We start from the raw sequence: 15071 nt of genomic DNA, 5'->3' as shown, positions 1-15071 counted from the left end.
CGCTCCCACTCATTCTGCCTTCCATCCTTCTGAGGTCAGTAAAAAGGACCCAGATTGTTGGGGGCCATAGGCTGATTCTGTAAACTGCTTAGGGAGGGCTATAAAGCACTGCGAAGCGGTATATAAGTCTAAGTGCTATTGCTATGTGAGAAGGAAGGAAGGAAGGAAGGAAGGAAGGAAGGAAGGAAGGAAGGAAGGAAGGAAGGAAGGACCCAGGTAGCGCAGTGGTTAGAATGGAGTATTGCAGGCAAATTCTGCCCACAGCCAGGAGTTCGATCCTGACCAACTCAAGGTTGATTCAGCCTTCTATCCTTTTGAGATCAGTAAAATGAGGGCCCAGATTTTTTTGGGGTGGGGGCAATAGGTGACTCTATAAACCGCTTAGAGAGGGCTGTAAAGCACTGCGAAGCAGTATATAAGTCTGAGTGCTATTGTTATTGCTATGTAGATGTACATGGCCCTTTAGATCTTCCAACAAAGGCCCCATGACCACTGTAACAGAGCTCATCCCATTGGCTGCTGTCCATTGTCATCTTTCTTTCCTTCTTCCTGCAGTGTTATAGACTTTGCCAGGAAGAAGTCAGTTAAAAAGGGCTTGTAAAGAAGTGCCCTTGTGCTTGCAATGCATTGTATTCAAGCCAGCACAATTACTGTATTACTGGAACATCAGGGTGTGAATTTGGTAAATTAGTAAGGTAGTTTTCTAAAAGGATCCAGCAATCGTTAATGTCAAGAGAGGGAAGGAAAATGTTATTATGAAAAACACTGCAAGGTCTAAATTTGAAGAAGGGCTAACACCATCCTAGGACATGCCTCTTGGATAATCACGGAGATGCTGAATTTAGTGGAAACCATTACACTCAACTCTCATTAAACACACTTCGTAATGCTCAGAGGGTGTGGGGACATATGCAGGTATAAATAGATAGTCCATAGCTTGGGTGGTAGAGTGTCAAAAGCGTACCAATAGAAGAGAATATTTGTAGCTCAGGGTTGAACTATGGGGTCTTTGGTGCTCTGATGATGTTACCTAGTTTGGTAACGAAATCTCTGCAAGAAAACCAACAGCTTCAGAGAGCACCAAAGACCCCACAGTCGTCGTCGTCGTCCTCCTCCTCCTCCTCCTCCTCCTCCTCCTCCTCAAATCCCATTCCCCTCTAGCACTGACGATGTTACCTAGTTTGGTAATGAAATGTTTTCAAGAAAACCACCAGGCTCAGATGGCACCAAGGACCCCACCGGCATGTAATGTAATCCAGGAATCAAGTTCCAGCTTCTTCATTTTCCAGCCAGTGATATTTCAAGATAGGATGGAGATTCCTTGGAAGACTCAACATCCGGGACCTCAACTGAGTGGAGATGGAACTAACTGAACAAAGGGAGTCTCTGTTGTACAATCAGGGTCAAAGGCCATTCCGAATAAAGGTCAATTTATGACCACAATTGGGATCAGAGTTCCCGTTACTAAGCAAGGCAGCTGTTAACTGAGCCGGGATCGATTTTAGAATCTTTTTTGTCACCATTGTTAAGTAAATCACGTGTTCCTTAAGTGAATCCAACTTCCTCCATTGCTTGTTGGAAGCCAGTTAGGAAGGCCCCAACTGGTGATGAAATGACCCTGGGATACGGCAACTGTCATAAATACATGCAGGTTGCTAAGTGCCCAAATATTGATCACGTGATCATGGGGATGCTGCGAGGGTCATAAGCGAGAAGACCAGATGTAAATCACTTCTTTTCGGTGCTATTGTAACTTCAAGCAATCACTACCAGGGGTCTTCAAACTTGGCCCTTTTATGACTCGTGGACTTCAATTCTCAGAATTCCTCAGCCAGGCACGTGTGCCTGGCTGAGGAATTCTGGGAGTTGAAGTCCACAAGTCATAAAAGGGCCATGTTTGAAGACCCCTGTGCTCCACAAGACTACAGTTGATTTATTTTGCCCGCAGAATCTTTATTTAATTAAGAGGAAGCAGCGAGTGGCTTTGAACTAAATTAGCCCTGGGAAGGGATGTGGTCTTTATGAATGAATTGACGGAGACATTAATTCATCTGATATCAAAATGATTTGGGTTATTTTTGGAAAAATCTGTGGAGTCGTAGAACTGTAGGCCGTCTGGAAAGAGCTTTTTGTTTGGGAAAAGAGAGCCTTTTTCATCGTTCTTAACATTTATCCATTCACCACTTGCATTCGGAAGCTCAGTTTATCATTCTTAGCAATATAAGAGGGAAGGCATCAAGTTGCCCATTAGACTTTGAAACATCTGGAGACGCCTAACTTTATTCTTACTGTTCATTGTTCAGCTCTGAGAGGTCTGCAGGCACGGAGCCTCTAATTTTAGGAAGCTGTATAATTATCCTATCAAATTACCTGGCGTTCAGATTGGCAGCCATTTTAACCACCTGCCGATGACTATTAGAATTCCTTTACAAACACTAATGAATTTAGCCTCACGCAATCTCGGTGAAGGAAGAAAGTTTGTTTTTATTTGACAGCTGGAGGTTCAAAAAGCATTTGTGCGTGTGAGATGACTGCGTGTGCGCACCCCTGTGTGTCAGAAAGCAAGGCACGTACGTGTAAATGATCATATTTTTTAAAAAAAAATACCTGAATGCAAATTCCCTGAAACAATACAGCCGGCTTAGTGCACAGAAGGATCTCGTGGAAACATCTTCAAAAACTTCCTAATCTGTGCACACGGAAAGTCAGAACTGAAAAGAGATTATTGGAGAAAAAACATGGACCGGATGTTTATCAAATTTGTAATCCACATAGCTAGGGGAGTTAGCCGAGACAACAGATTCAAATTCAAAACAATCTACATAGAGGGCAATATTGATATAAAACTAAGATACAGATCTGGTGGCTTCCTAGATTGTGTAGCCTAAGAAATAACTGTATGGAATTGATTTGGTCTTCTTCTGTGGTATTTTTTTTTCAACTTCCCAATTTGGCTTCATATCTGGGGTGTCTGGCAGAATCCCATCCAAGTTTTAAGCCAATATAACCTTGCTTAGATTCCATGCCCATTGAAGTCAGCCACGTTCTACAAACTGTTAATTGAAACCAGGCTTAATAGCAGTTAGTGTGAGAGGGATCTTGGAGTCTGAGTAGACAATCAATTAGATATGAGCCAACAGTGTGCCGTGGCAGCCAAAAAAGCCAATGACCTCCTAAGTTGCATTAACAGAGGTAGATGAGGACTACCTGAAATTTTGAAAACAATAAAAAAACACCACACCACTACAATTTAGCCCTTTTGCTTCATGATACGATCTCAGATTACTGAGGTGAGGAAACCATGTGATCCCACAAATTGCTCACTCATACAATCCTGAATTGTGTTTTGGGAGTGTCTATAAATATGAAAATCACAACGATAAGGTTGGAAAGCCTGGTCTGGGAGTAAAGTACATGAAAAAAGACCTACGGTAGGTGTCTTGATGGTTCACAGATGGAACATGGGACAGACAAGAGTGGAGTAGGGAATAGAATAGAATAGAATAGAATAGAATAGAATAGAATAGAATAGAATAGAATAGAATAGAATAGAATAGAATAGAATAGAATAGAATAGAATAGAATAGAATAGAATAGAATATGGAATAGAATAGAATAGAATAGGGAATAGAATAGAATAGAATAGAATAGAATAGAATAGAATAGAATAGAATAGAATAGAATAGAATAGAGTAGAGTAGAGTAGAAAAGAATAGAATAGAATAGAATAGAATCAGAAATGAATAGAATAGAATCAGAAAATAGAATAGAATAGAATAGAATAGAATAGAATAGAATAGAATAGAATAGAATAGAATAGAATAGATGCAATGGAGAAGAATAGAATAGAATAGAATAGAATAGAATAGAATAGAATAGAATAGAATAGAATAGAATAGAATAGAACAGGGAATAGAATAGAATAGAATAGAATAGAATAGAATAGAATAGAATAGAATAGGAAATAGGGAATAGAATAGAATAGGGAATAGAATAGAATAGAATAGAATAGAATAGAATAGAATAGAATAGAATAGAATAGAATAGAATAGGGAATAGAATAGAATAGAATAGGGAATAGAATAGAATAGAATAGAATAGAATAGAATAGAATAGAATAGAATAGAATAGAATAGAATAGAATAGAATAGAATAGAATAGAATAGAATTTGGAAGGGACCCTGGAGGTCTTCAAGTCCAACCCCCCTTATCAGGAAGGAAACCCTATGTCATTTTAGACAAGTGCTTGTCCAATCTCTTCTTAAAAACATTCAGTGATGGAGCAGTCACAACTTCTGGAGGCAGGTAGTTCCACTGATCAATTCTTCACACTGTCAGGAAAATTCTCCTTACTTTCACATTGGATCCCTCCTTCGTAACTCAAGGTTACGTAGTCTTTCAGTTACATTTTTTTTAAAAAAAAGCATAATACCAACATTTTAGGAGGTAATACATTCTGCTATATTCTCCATTTGGATGCTGGTGTCCAATTATGCTGCCATTTAAGGGCAACACTATGAAACTGGATCATATCCAGCAAAGAGGCTAAGAGGGTGAAAGAGAAGGAAAGTGAAACCTAAAAAGGAATGGTTGAAAAACTTGGATATATGTTTAGTAGGACTGTGTTAATATTCAGTTCTAGCATTCAGTTTTAGGACAATTAAATCACCCCATCAGATAGTCTCTGAATTGTCAGATCAATTTGATGGTTCCAATCAGATATTCTTTATCAGCTTGACATTTTGATGAGTGTTTGCAGTTACACAATTGTGCTTTTTTTTTTCTTCCTGAACTGAATCGACTGTTCAGACTGATGAATTGAGTCAAATCTACGTGGCTCATCAAATTTGACTGACAGTTCAAATCAGATTGCAGCTGTTTCACCCATACTTAATGCTTGGGCTGGAGGAGTAAGAAGTAGCCTGTCTGTAATCATCGGATGGGCTATGCAGAGGAGGACCTGAATTGTTCTTTCTGGCTCCAGAAGACTAGAACCAGCCTACAAACATTTGCAAAGAAGCAAATGTTGATCAAATATTAGAGAGTCTTCCTATTGATAGTAACAGATTGGCATCCAATAAAAGAGAATATTTGTAGCTTGGGATGGAAAGGGTTAGGGTCTCAACTAGTTTGGGTAATGAAATATCTGCAAGAAAACAGAGAGCACCCTTCAGACTGTCCCAAAGGTGCTTTTTTTTTCCAAAAGTCAACTGGACTTTGTTTTTCCTTGAAGACATTTTGCTCCTCATCCAAGAAGCTTCTTAGGTTCTGATTGAGTGGTGGAGGATGGAAGGATTTATATTCCTTGCAATCATCTGGTCTGTTATGTATTGGGCTTGTGGTGTTACACCACGTGCGTTGCTGGAGAGGCTAACGGCTCTCCAGCAACCCAGACAAGCTGTCTCCAGTCCTGCAATTGGTTAGCCCAGGCGGCAAGACTGGGTTCAACCCTATCGGCTGCTGCCTAGGGGCTAGTCTATATATTGTGGCTGGTTGCGGCCCAAGCCTTCAGTACAGTTCCAGCAAGAATAAAAGCATGAGTTATTCTGTACTCAGCCTCGTGTCATCATTCCTGCTCCCAAGAGCCCACGACTTAACATGGTCATTAGTACGCTTTCTAAGAGACGTTGAGGCCACTTGAAAGTTTATCTGATCACCTAAATAGTGCAAATGGGTGTGGAACCTTCTTGGAACTACTGAAAAGACTGTGTTGTAAACAGGACGTAGGTGGTGTTGTATCCCTGTTCAGTTTTGACCTAGGTACAGTGATGGGATTCAGCTGGTTCGCACTGGTTGGGTAGAACTGGTAGCAAAATTTTGTTGAGTTCGGAGAACTGGCTGAACCCATGCTGCTTCTGGAAGTCCTTCTAGGCCTCGGAGGCCTGGAGGAGGTCTCCCTGGCCTAGAATGGCCCACCAGAAGTGCGTGGATGTCACATCCGGAAGTCTGTTCTAGGCCTCGGAGGCCTGGAAGAGGCTTCCCAGGCCTAGAACAGTCCACAGGAAGTGCATGGATGTCACTTCCGGATGTCCATTCTAGGCCTCGGAGGCCCAGGCCTGCATCCACGCAGAGAACAGGATGTTCAGGTATTTGAATCCTACCACTGCCTAGGTGGCCTCTTTGATCCCACTTTCAAACCAACGGTCCTCTCTCTCCAGAATGTGGATGAGAAGCGAAACATCTTCAAGGAAAAACAAAGAAAATCCAGTTACCTTTTGAAAAAGCACCTTTGGGACAACTATGACTTGGATGACTGAGAATCTCCATAAACCATTGGTGGGATTCAAATATGTGAACAACAGGTTCTCTGCGTGGATGCTGCTTCCAGAAGTCCATTCTGGGCCTGGACAACAAAAAATTAGCTACCTGTTCTGCCAAAGTGGTGCGAACTGGCTGAATCCCACCACTGCCATAAACCCCTCAGACTGGCATCCATCCTTGAGAGCTTGTCAGTTTTTTTTTAAAAAGACAAACAGAGTTTGAGAGTGTTGAATTTGGATTTTGCAGCTGAAGAATCTGCAACAAGCATCACCTGGATCCACGGAGTCATTCACCCTTCCAGCTGTTCTGATTCTAGAATTTTCTATAAAACCTTAGAAATCTTTGATGCCTTCCTTGGTATAATTTTGGAGAATGATTTTTAAAATGATTCCAAAATGAAGCAGGCAGACACATCTGGTTGTAACCTTTCCTTCTGAAATCATCTTGTTGGTGATATCTAAAGAATATCAAAGAGGCCAAAGGTTTTCATTGCTAAGCCAACATTTGCTAACTTAACGTATCTCTTTTCTTAAGCCAGGTTATTTTTGTAAACTAGCATCTTTTCTTTCATATCTTGATTAGTTTGGATGGCATAACCCTACTTCTCTTTCAGAAGACCCCTATTACAGACTTCTACGCCAATTCTAGAAATAGGCTGCCAGCTGAGTGTGCTGCCATCAAATGCTGGGGTTTTATTAAATACGGTAACTGATATATTGATCAGTGGCATAGTTTTTTATTTGGTGGCATACTTTCATGAAAGAGATAAAGCAAGCTCTTTGTAGTGAAATTGTACCATTTATCTCACAGTATTGTTAGTTCAAAGCATTTCTTGGTTAAAAAACACACATTAAAATACTGTTGAAAGAAAAGTCATCAGGTCCAGTTCCAAGCTGGGAGTAAATAAAATGGAGGCCGAGATGCTGGAAATAAAAATGGAGGCTGCTTAGAAAGTAGGTTCCAATTTATTGATGAGCAGAACCACAAGCAGCCTGTGGTTCTGTATAGCTGACCCAATGGAGTTGAGAGTGGGTGGATCTTTATAGGGCTCTGAGACTTTGAAGTGGAAATGTTTCTGAGTTGTGCAATTGCGGTGGGCTTTTGCATCTCTTGCTAATCTGAAGAGGGTGTAGGATTAATCCTATTATGTCCTAATGGTCATGTTCTTTAGATTTTGGGTGGGGGAAGGTAAATTCTTAATCCCATCAGTTGTTGGGGCCAAAAGCATTTTGCTTATGAATAATGTGCCCCAATCTTTTTGAATGGATTACCAAATCTGCATTTTTAAAGGGCAGCCTCCTCAGGTTACTTTTTCAGATTTTTCTCCATTTCTCCTTTAGGGAAAATATGCCTTTTTTAATATTCCCCCAAATATTTCATTCTCTGGGGAGATGCTGCTGACTTCCTACAACAGGAATACTTCTATGTACTTCATTTTTCTCCCAGCTGATGTTCTTCAGTTGGGTTGGACTACAGCCACCAACTGGGGCCTTCTTCCAGAGAAATCTGGGAAGTGCAATCCAACACATATTGTAGACCAGTAGAAATGGCTGATGGATATTTTTTTGCTTTCTCGGCTTAGACAGAGATTTGCTTACTGTTTTCCTTTCCTTTCTATCCATCTTTTAAAAGCTTACTTACAAGACAGTGACATTATAAACTATATGGCTCTAAATAAGAGCACTTTTTCCCCTGAATACTTAAACTCTTCCACAAACTATATCTGTTACTTTCCTTCCTTAACTGCCAAAAAGAAACCCGATGCCAGGAAAGTCTTGGAAAGTAGGCAACAATCAAATTTGGGAAGACAATCCCTCCCAAGAGTTATTTTTTTTCTATTATTTTCAAAGATGTTAAATGCAACAACTGTTTTTTTTAAAAAAAAAATCATATATTTTAGCAAACAGCCAGCTGTTTACACCCCAGAGTGTTCTCCTTTGCAGCCCCTCATGTTTGCAACTGGTTCCAAGAACAGCTGTGTGATAAAAAAAATCTTTCCACACACAAACATCCTTCCTCTCTTCCTGCAAAAATAAAAATAAAATAGGAAAACCTACGACCTCCACACATTTTTATTATGCCTTTGGCTTAACTCTTCCATCTACACTCTGATTCAACCTAAGTGCTGAATTATATAAGACAATGCGGTTTTCTTCCTCCCCTTTATCTTTTGTTTTGAACCAAGAACAACAGTTAGATGATTTGAAGGAAATCTGGATTTAAAATCCGGTAACGGATTAATATTACTGTCCGGGACATTTTGATCTGATCAGTTCATCTCAAACCTCACAGATAGTTCTTAAAGTTAATTAACTTTAATGGGTTGTTCTAATGTCCCTTTACTCATTCCTTGATTTCCCATACCTGATTTATACATTCTGATGATAGGGTTTGGATGAATGCTATAGCTGATGAATCTTTGTGGTCTCCACATGCATTCCCTTTCATGAATGTTTTTAATATATCTTGCCTGTGTCCACCACCCTCAAAATCAAGAAACTAGTAGTTTTAAAGTTGTGCAAATACTACATGTGTTCAGAAGGGATGAAATTGCTGCTGGTAGCAACAATTTGAAGGACATTGTAGACTTCGTTTCTTGAGTCAAGCAAGAGTCCTAGGCTGCAGGCTGCATTAACAGAGGGATAGAATCAAGATCATGTGATTGTTCTGTACCAGCCTGCTACCGGCCCTGCAGAAAAGGCAACCCCTTTACAAACGGCAAGAGGCTGGAATTACGCCTGCCAAATTTATTACTACAAAAACAAACAAGACACGAACCAAGAAACAGGAGCTTTGAAACACTACCTGAGCGGTTGCCTTCAGCAAACCAGCCCTCCCCACACATTCCCCTTATATAGAGTTCAGGGCGTGGCTTCTCTCTGCCTCCTTCCGAGGAGCCCCATTGCCTTCCTCTGTTTACTCCTAATTGACTGCCTCCTGCGTCAGGCGTCCTTGAACAGGGCCAGCTGTGGGTCATCTTCATCCACGCTGTCAGGCTCACACAGCTGGGTCTCCGTCGTGACCAAGTGGGAGGGGCCTGGCTGAGGGCTCTCATCAGCAAGATCTTCAACCCCCTCAGCAAGGTCTTCAACACCCCCCTCCTCCTCTGAGTCGTCCGACCCAACTGCCGAACCCACAGGCTGACCCTGAATCACAACAGTGATGTGTTAATACCACTTTATAATGCCACAGTAAGACCACCCTTGGAGTACTGCATCCAGCTTTGGTCTCTCTCAAACCAGACTTGTCATTGTGAAGATAAATCGGAGGGAACACTAAGTAACCACCTCAAGGTGGGATACAAATCTGATAAAATAAGACTGTGTGTTAGGAGGAGAATATAAGAAAGATGTTGAGACTCTGGAAAGAGTGCACCGTTACTTTAATTTTATTACGTTTTACAAGCTCACTAAATGAAAGAACACCCAAAAAAAACCAACCGACTTGGCGGTGATCACGTAACACACTGACAAATGTCCTCCTCCGAGCTTCAATACATGACATCAATAATTGAATCCTGTGATCTGATTGGCTCATTGCCTAAACAAGATGACACCTGATTGGCTCTCTAAACACTCCTGCTCATTGGTTACAATCAGATGAAGGAAGCTACCTGGTATCAACCTAAGCAAGTTGCGCTTCCTTTTTCTGGTTATTTGGCTATATCTTTTCACAGAATACAGTACAGATAATTGAACGAACTTTGTTGCATTGCGTTCTTGATTAAATTATCTTTCCATTGATATATAATTTTATGGCACTACCCCCTCCCCCCAAAAAAAGTGCTGTTATTAGCCATCAAACCTCAAAAATAAAAGTTTTCCACAATTTTGGCCGCTACCGTAGGTTCTTCTCCACCCCCATCCCTCTTTATTAGCCTGCTTGCAAGTTCTGTGGCTTGCCTTAAATTGTTGTTATTTTTCTTAGAAAATCTGTAAACCAAATGGGATATTTGCAGGTGGGGGGGGATGATGCTAGAAGTTGGCCTTTTGCATTGCAGAATTCCTTTTTTTTTAAAGGCTCAAAAGTAAGAATGGTTCAGAGGAAAGAGGGCAGTCTGACAGGCCCTTTGGCAAGCAGTCGTGGGCAGTATTATAAAATGGTTAAGGTCAAGACTGATGTTGAGGACATCCAAGTTGCTCTCTCTCTCTCTCTCAGTCCAACCTGCTACCCAGGCTTGTTGTTGTGAAAATAAATTGGAGAGAGCGCTAAGTAACCACCTCAAGGTGGGATCCAAATCTGATCAATAAATAAGACTGTGTGTTAGGAGAATATAAAAAAAAGGATGTGGAGACTCTGGAAAGAGAGCAGAGCAGAGCAACAAAGATGATTAGGGGATTGGAGGCTAAAACGTACGAAGAACAGTTGCAAGAATTGGGTAGGTCTATTTTGATGAGGAAAGGGACGCGGTGGCTCAGTGGGTTAGGACGCTGAGCTTGTCGATCAGAAGGTCGGCAGTTTGGCGGGTCGAATCCCGAGTGCCGCGTAACAGAGTGAGTGCCTGTTACTCGTCCCAGCTTCTGCCAACCTAGCAGTTCGAAAGCACGTAAAAATGCAAGTAGAAAAATAGGGACCACTCCGGTGGGAAGGTAACAGCGTTCCGTGCGCCTTTGGCGTCCAGTCATGCCGGCCACATGACCACGGAGACGTCCTCGGACAAGCGCTGGCTCTTCGGCTTTGAAACGGAGATGAGCACCGGCCCCTAGAGTTGGAAACGACTAGCACGCGTGTGCGGGGGAACCTTTACCTTTACCTTATTTTGATGAAAAGAAGGACTAGGGGTGACAGGATATTTGAGGGGCTGGCACGAAGGAGAAAGAGTCAACCTGTTCTCGAAAACATCTGAAGGCAGGACAAGAAGCAATCGATGGAAATTAAGCAAGGAGAGAAGCAAGCTAGAACTAAGGAGGAATTTTCTGACACCCAGAATATTTAATCAGTGGAACAGCCTGCCTCCAGAAGTTGTGGGTGCTCCAACACTGGAGGTTTTTAAAAAGAGATTGGTCAACCATTTGTCTGAAATGGCATACAGTTTCCCTTTTGAGCAGGGGGTTGTTTCTTGTCCTGCCTTCAGATGCTTTGGAGAATAGATTGACCCCCCTCTTCTTTGTGGCAACACTACTATCATTTCGCCCCTCGTCCTTCTCTTCGCTAAACCAGACATGCCCAATTCCTGCAACCGTTCTTCATACGTTTTAGCCTCCAGTCCCCTGATCATCTTTGTTGCTCATCTCTGCAAAGAGTTGACTGGTTGCCCAGAAAGCGATGCAAAATAGTATTATTAAGTGAACAAGGCTACAAGAAATTAGAAATTAATTAATTAATTAATTAATAAAAATAATAAATAAATTAATTAATTAATTAGAAAGAAATTAGAAGGAAAAATGGGTGGAAACTTAACCAAAGGTGGCACTTCTACGGTACACTTTTCCCAAAAGGTTTCCACAATTTTGGCCACTACTGTAACTGATTTGTCTTCCGGGGGTGGGGGGGAGGAATTGATCTTTTGTTTCTACATGTGCCGTACAGTATTATTTCATAATTCTAAGGATATCTATTAACTAGGGTTGTCTGTAGGAAGGCTATCAAAAGATAAGGTATCAGTCGTGAGTGGGCAATCAAAATGCATCCCTTATAACATGCTGCCAGGCTTCAAAGAAACTTTATGCTGCTTCAGCCATTGCTGTTCTTGACTTGCCTGCAATCCCAGGAGGACGAGGAGGGATGAATGGAATGTGTATCACAGGTGTGGGGCTGCTCAGCCTGGGAATCAAGGTCATCGAGAACTGTTGGCTGGGAATGGAAGATTTTTCTCATAATAATTGTCTGAAGCTTAATTGGGGGATGTGACCTGCACTGTCAGGGGGAAGGGGGAATTTCTGTACTTTTAATTTACTGTTCTGGCTCCAGTTTAGCTAGAGCAGGGGGTCTTCAAACTTGGCCCTTTTATGACCGGTGGACTTCAACTCCCAGAATTCCTCAGCCAGCGTGCCTGGCTGAGGAATTCTGGGAGTTGAAGTCCACCGGTCATAAAAGGGCCAAGTTTGAAGACCCCTTGACTTGTGGGCTTCAACTCCCAGAATTTCTCAGACAGCGTGCCTGGCTGAAGAATTCTGGGAGTTGAAGTCCACCGGTCATAAAAGGGCCAAGTTTGAAGACCCCTTGACTTGTGGGCTTCAACTCCCGGAATTTCTCAGACAGCGTGCCTGGCTGAAGAATTCTGGGAGTTGAAGTCCACCGGTCATAAAAGGGCCAAGTTTGAAGACCCCTTGACTTGTGGGCTTCAACTCCAGGAATTTCTCAGACAGCGTGCCTGGCTGAGGAATTCTGGGAGTTGACGTCCACAGGTCATAAAAGGGCCAAGTTTGAAGAGCCCCGAGCTAGAGCTTGTTTTCTATTCATCGGTGTCAATATAGTATGCTGAATAAAGCTTTGCATTAGAGATTGGAATGTCTCAGCTGGGCTTACTTCGTTGGGATCCTCAGTCGGAACCTGGACACATGCATTTGTGACACATAGGAGAAAAGGGTGGGGCCTTGATTACCCAGTTGCAACCAACATCTTGACCTTTCTCACCATCCTGCTGCAGATGAGCTGGGGTTGGCCAACAATGGCCCATCCGGGCTTGATATGAATGTTTCAATTTTATAGAATGTGGAATAATAGGGTTAGAAGAGACCTTGAAGGTCTTCTAGTCCAACCCCCTGCTCAATCAGGAGACCCTCTACCGTTCTGGACATAGGACACTATGGAGAGACCCATCTTCTAAACGTTGAACTTCTTGCTTCGCAACCCTTGGTTCCTCCTTCTTCCAAACATGGTTAAGATGTCCAAACAGGCCTGACACTTTTGTAGACCGAGAAGCTGTTTAGGCATCAGGTCTTTACAGCCGTGGAAACCGGTTGGGCTTAAATGTCATGGGTTTGGAGGAAACGGAGCAGGAATATGTCCCTTGGATCTGAATTCACAATGAAACTGTGTTTGAATTTTCCAATATGTGCTCATCCAGCCCAGTGAAATGTGTGTGCATGCCGGAGGGAGATATATTGCTTGCTTGTCTTTCCCATAAATAACATTTGAGGTTGATAGTGGACCAAACCGTCCTTTTAGCAAAATGTAATGACCTCGAGTGATCAGATAAACTTATGTCCAAGGAGAGATATAGCATAGACTTTTATAGGTTGCCTGTATCTGGATTTGCAAGATAATTGGCCAGGCCATGTATTGCTAAGTTTGTTTTGGTTTTTTTTTCTCTTTTCAAACAACTAATTAATAGCACAAAGCTACTGGCACACTCTTAATATCTACTTTCTTCCAAAACCATAATTGAATGTAATAATGGTCAAGCCGAAGCTCCTGTTACCACAGACCAATTTGGTGCGCCCGTTCTTACACATGTTCTAATTTTGGCTCTGAAATAAATGACATTTTATTAATTCGTTGCACATCCTGCCAAGCTTTGCTGGGTGTTTAGTGGCAGATGCTTCACAGTGGGAAGTCCATGGCAGAAGCTGCAGATGTTTCTCCAGATTGTCAGACCAAATTGGGCAAGGAGCATGTCCCTCTTCCTAACCAAAGACTTGGAGTCATGTTTGGGGCTACTCTTAGGGAACTAATATAGTCAACTGCTATGAGACCATTCCTGTTGGTACATTCTGGGTTCCATTGAATAAACAGAGATGCGTCCTGGAAACACACATTCTCCATAATGGCACCTACCCTCTGGAATGAAATTCTAACCTGAAATGGGAATGCTAATGTTTCAAAGGACCTTAAAGACTTGGTTCTTCCCCTAGGCCAGGGGTCTGCAAACTTGGGAACTTTAAGACTTGTGGACTTCAATTCCCAGAATTCTTCACCCAGCCATGCTTGCTTTGGAATTCTGGGAATTGAAGTCTACAAGTCTTAAAATTGCCAAGTTTGGGAGATGCCTTCCCTAGGCTTTGGGAGAAGACAGTTGATGTCCCTATCTTTCCTTCTGTTCCCTTCTGGATTAATTTTATTGGACACCATTGTACTTTTTTTCTTCTTCAATTTTCTGGTGTACTTGAAACATTCCATGTCCATCTATGCTGTTTGGTACATAGAGTCAAACTGCAGGTGAGGTGGCATGCTTAGGAAGGTCTCCCTCTTAATCAGATGAGTTTTGAGATCTTTTTTCAAGCACGGCATACTTGGATATTGTTTAACCTCCAAGGAGGTAATTTTAGCTGCCCCCCCCCCAAGATTTAAGGATGTCCCACAGGATCAGTTGACTTTTGCTTCGTTAGGGAAAGCAAGACCCAACAAGAGCTCCTCCATTACAGACAAAGAAGAGAGCAACAAACATAACAACGTTGTCATTCCATAGCATTGCAAGAATATCTGAAAAAACTCAGGAAGATTTTCAACCAACACAACCTACATGCACACTTTAAACCCAAGTACACGCTAAGGCAGAAGCTTGTCTACCCCTAGGATAAAACACCCAGACGCAAACTGAGCAATGTGATCTATGCAATACGATGCAGTGAGACATGAGCAAATCTGTGCGTTGGAGAAACAAAACAACCACTTCACAAGCACCTGGCACAACCTCAAACCCACCAGGACAAGATTCAGCAGTCCCATCTGCATTTCAAAGACAAAGGCCACTCTTTTGAAGAGAGCAAAGTTCCAATATCTCAGGGGCTGCCCCAAGGAAGAGGGAGTCAAGCTATTCTCCAAAGCGCGTGAAGGCAGGACAAGAAGCAACGGATAGAAACTAACCAAAGAGAGAAGCAATCTGGAATTAAGGAGAATTTTCCTGACAGTTAGAACAATTAACCAGT

General features: G+C 42.0%; 2 protein-coding genes across 5 annotated transcripts in view; both read left to right on the top strand.

Annotated features, from left to right (window-relative positions):
• LOC310642684 (uncharacterized protein) overlaps positions 1-11808 on the top strand; it is a gene marked incomplete at its 5' end in the record, with an annotated part of 36218 nt that extends 24410 nt beyond the window's left edge. The window contains one exon of the mRNA XM_083366570.1: positions 11791-11808. The remainder of the gene's footprint in view (positions 1-11790) is intronic.
• The window catches only part of CELF2 (CUGBP Elav-like family member 2), a 607652-nt gene that overhangs the window by 105189 nt on the left and 487392 nt on the right, over positions 1-15071 (top strand). The gene's annotated exons all lie outside the window — the stretch shown is intronic.

This window comes from Vipera ursinii (genome assembly GCF_947247035.1).
Source record: "Vipera ursinii genome assembly, chromosome: 6".
Lineage (NCBI taxonomy): Eukaryota > Metazoa > Chordata > Lepidosauria > Squamata > Viperidae > Vipera > Vipera ursinii.
This window is presented reverse-complemented; position numbering and strand designations above follow the sequence as displayed.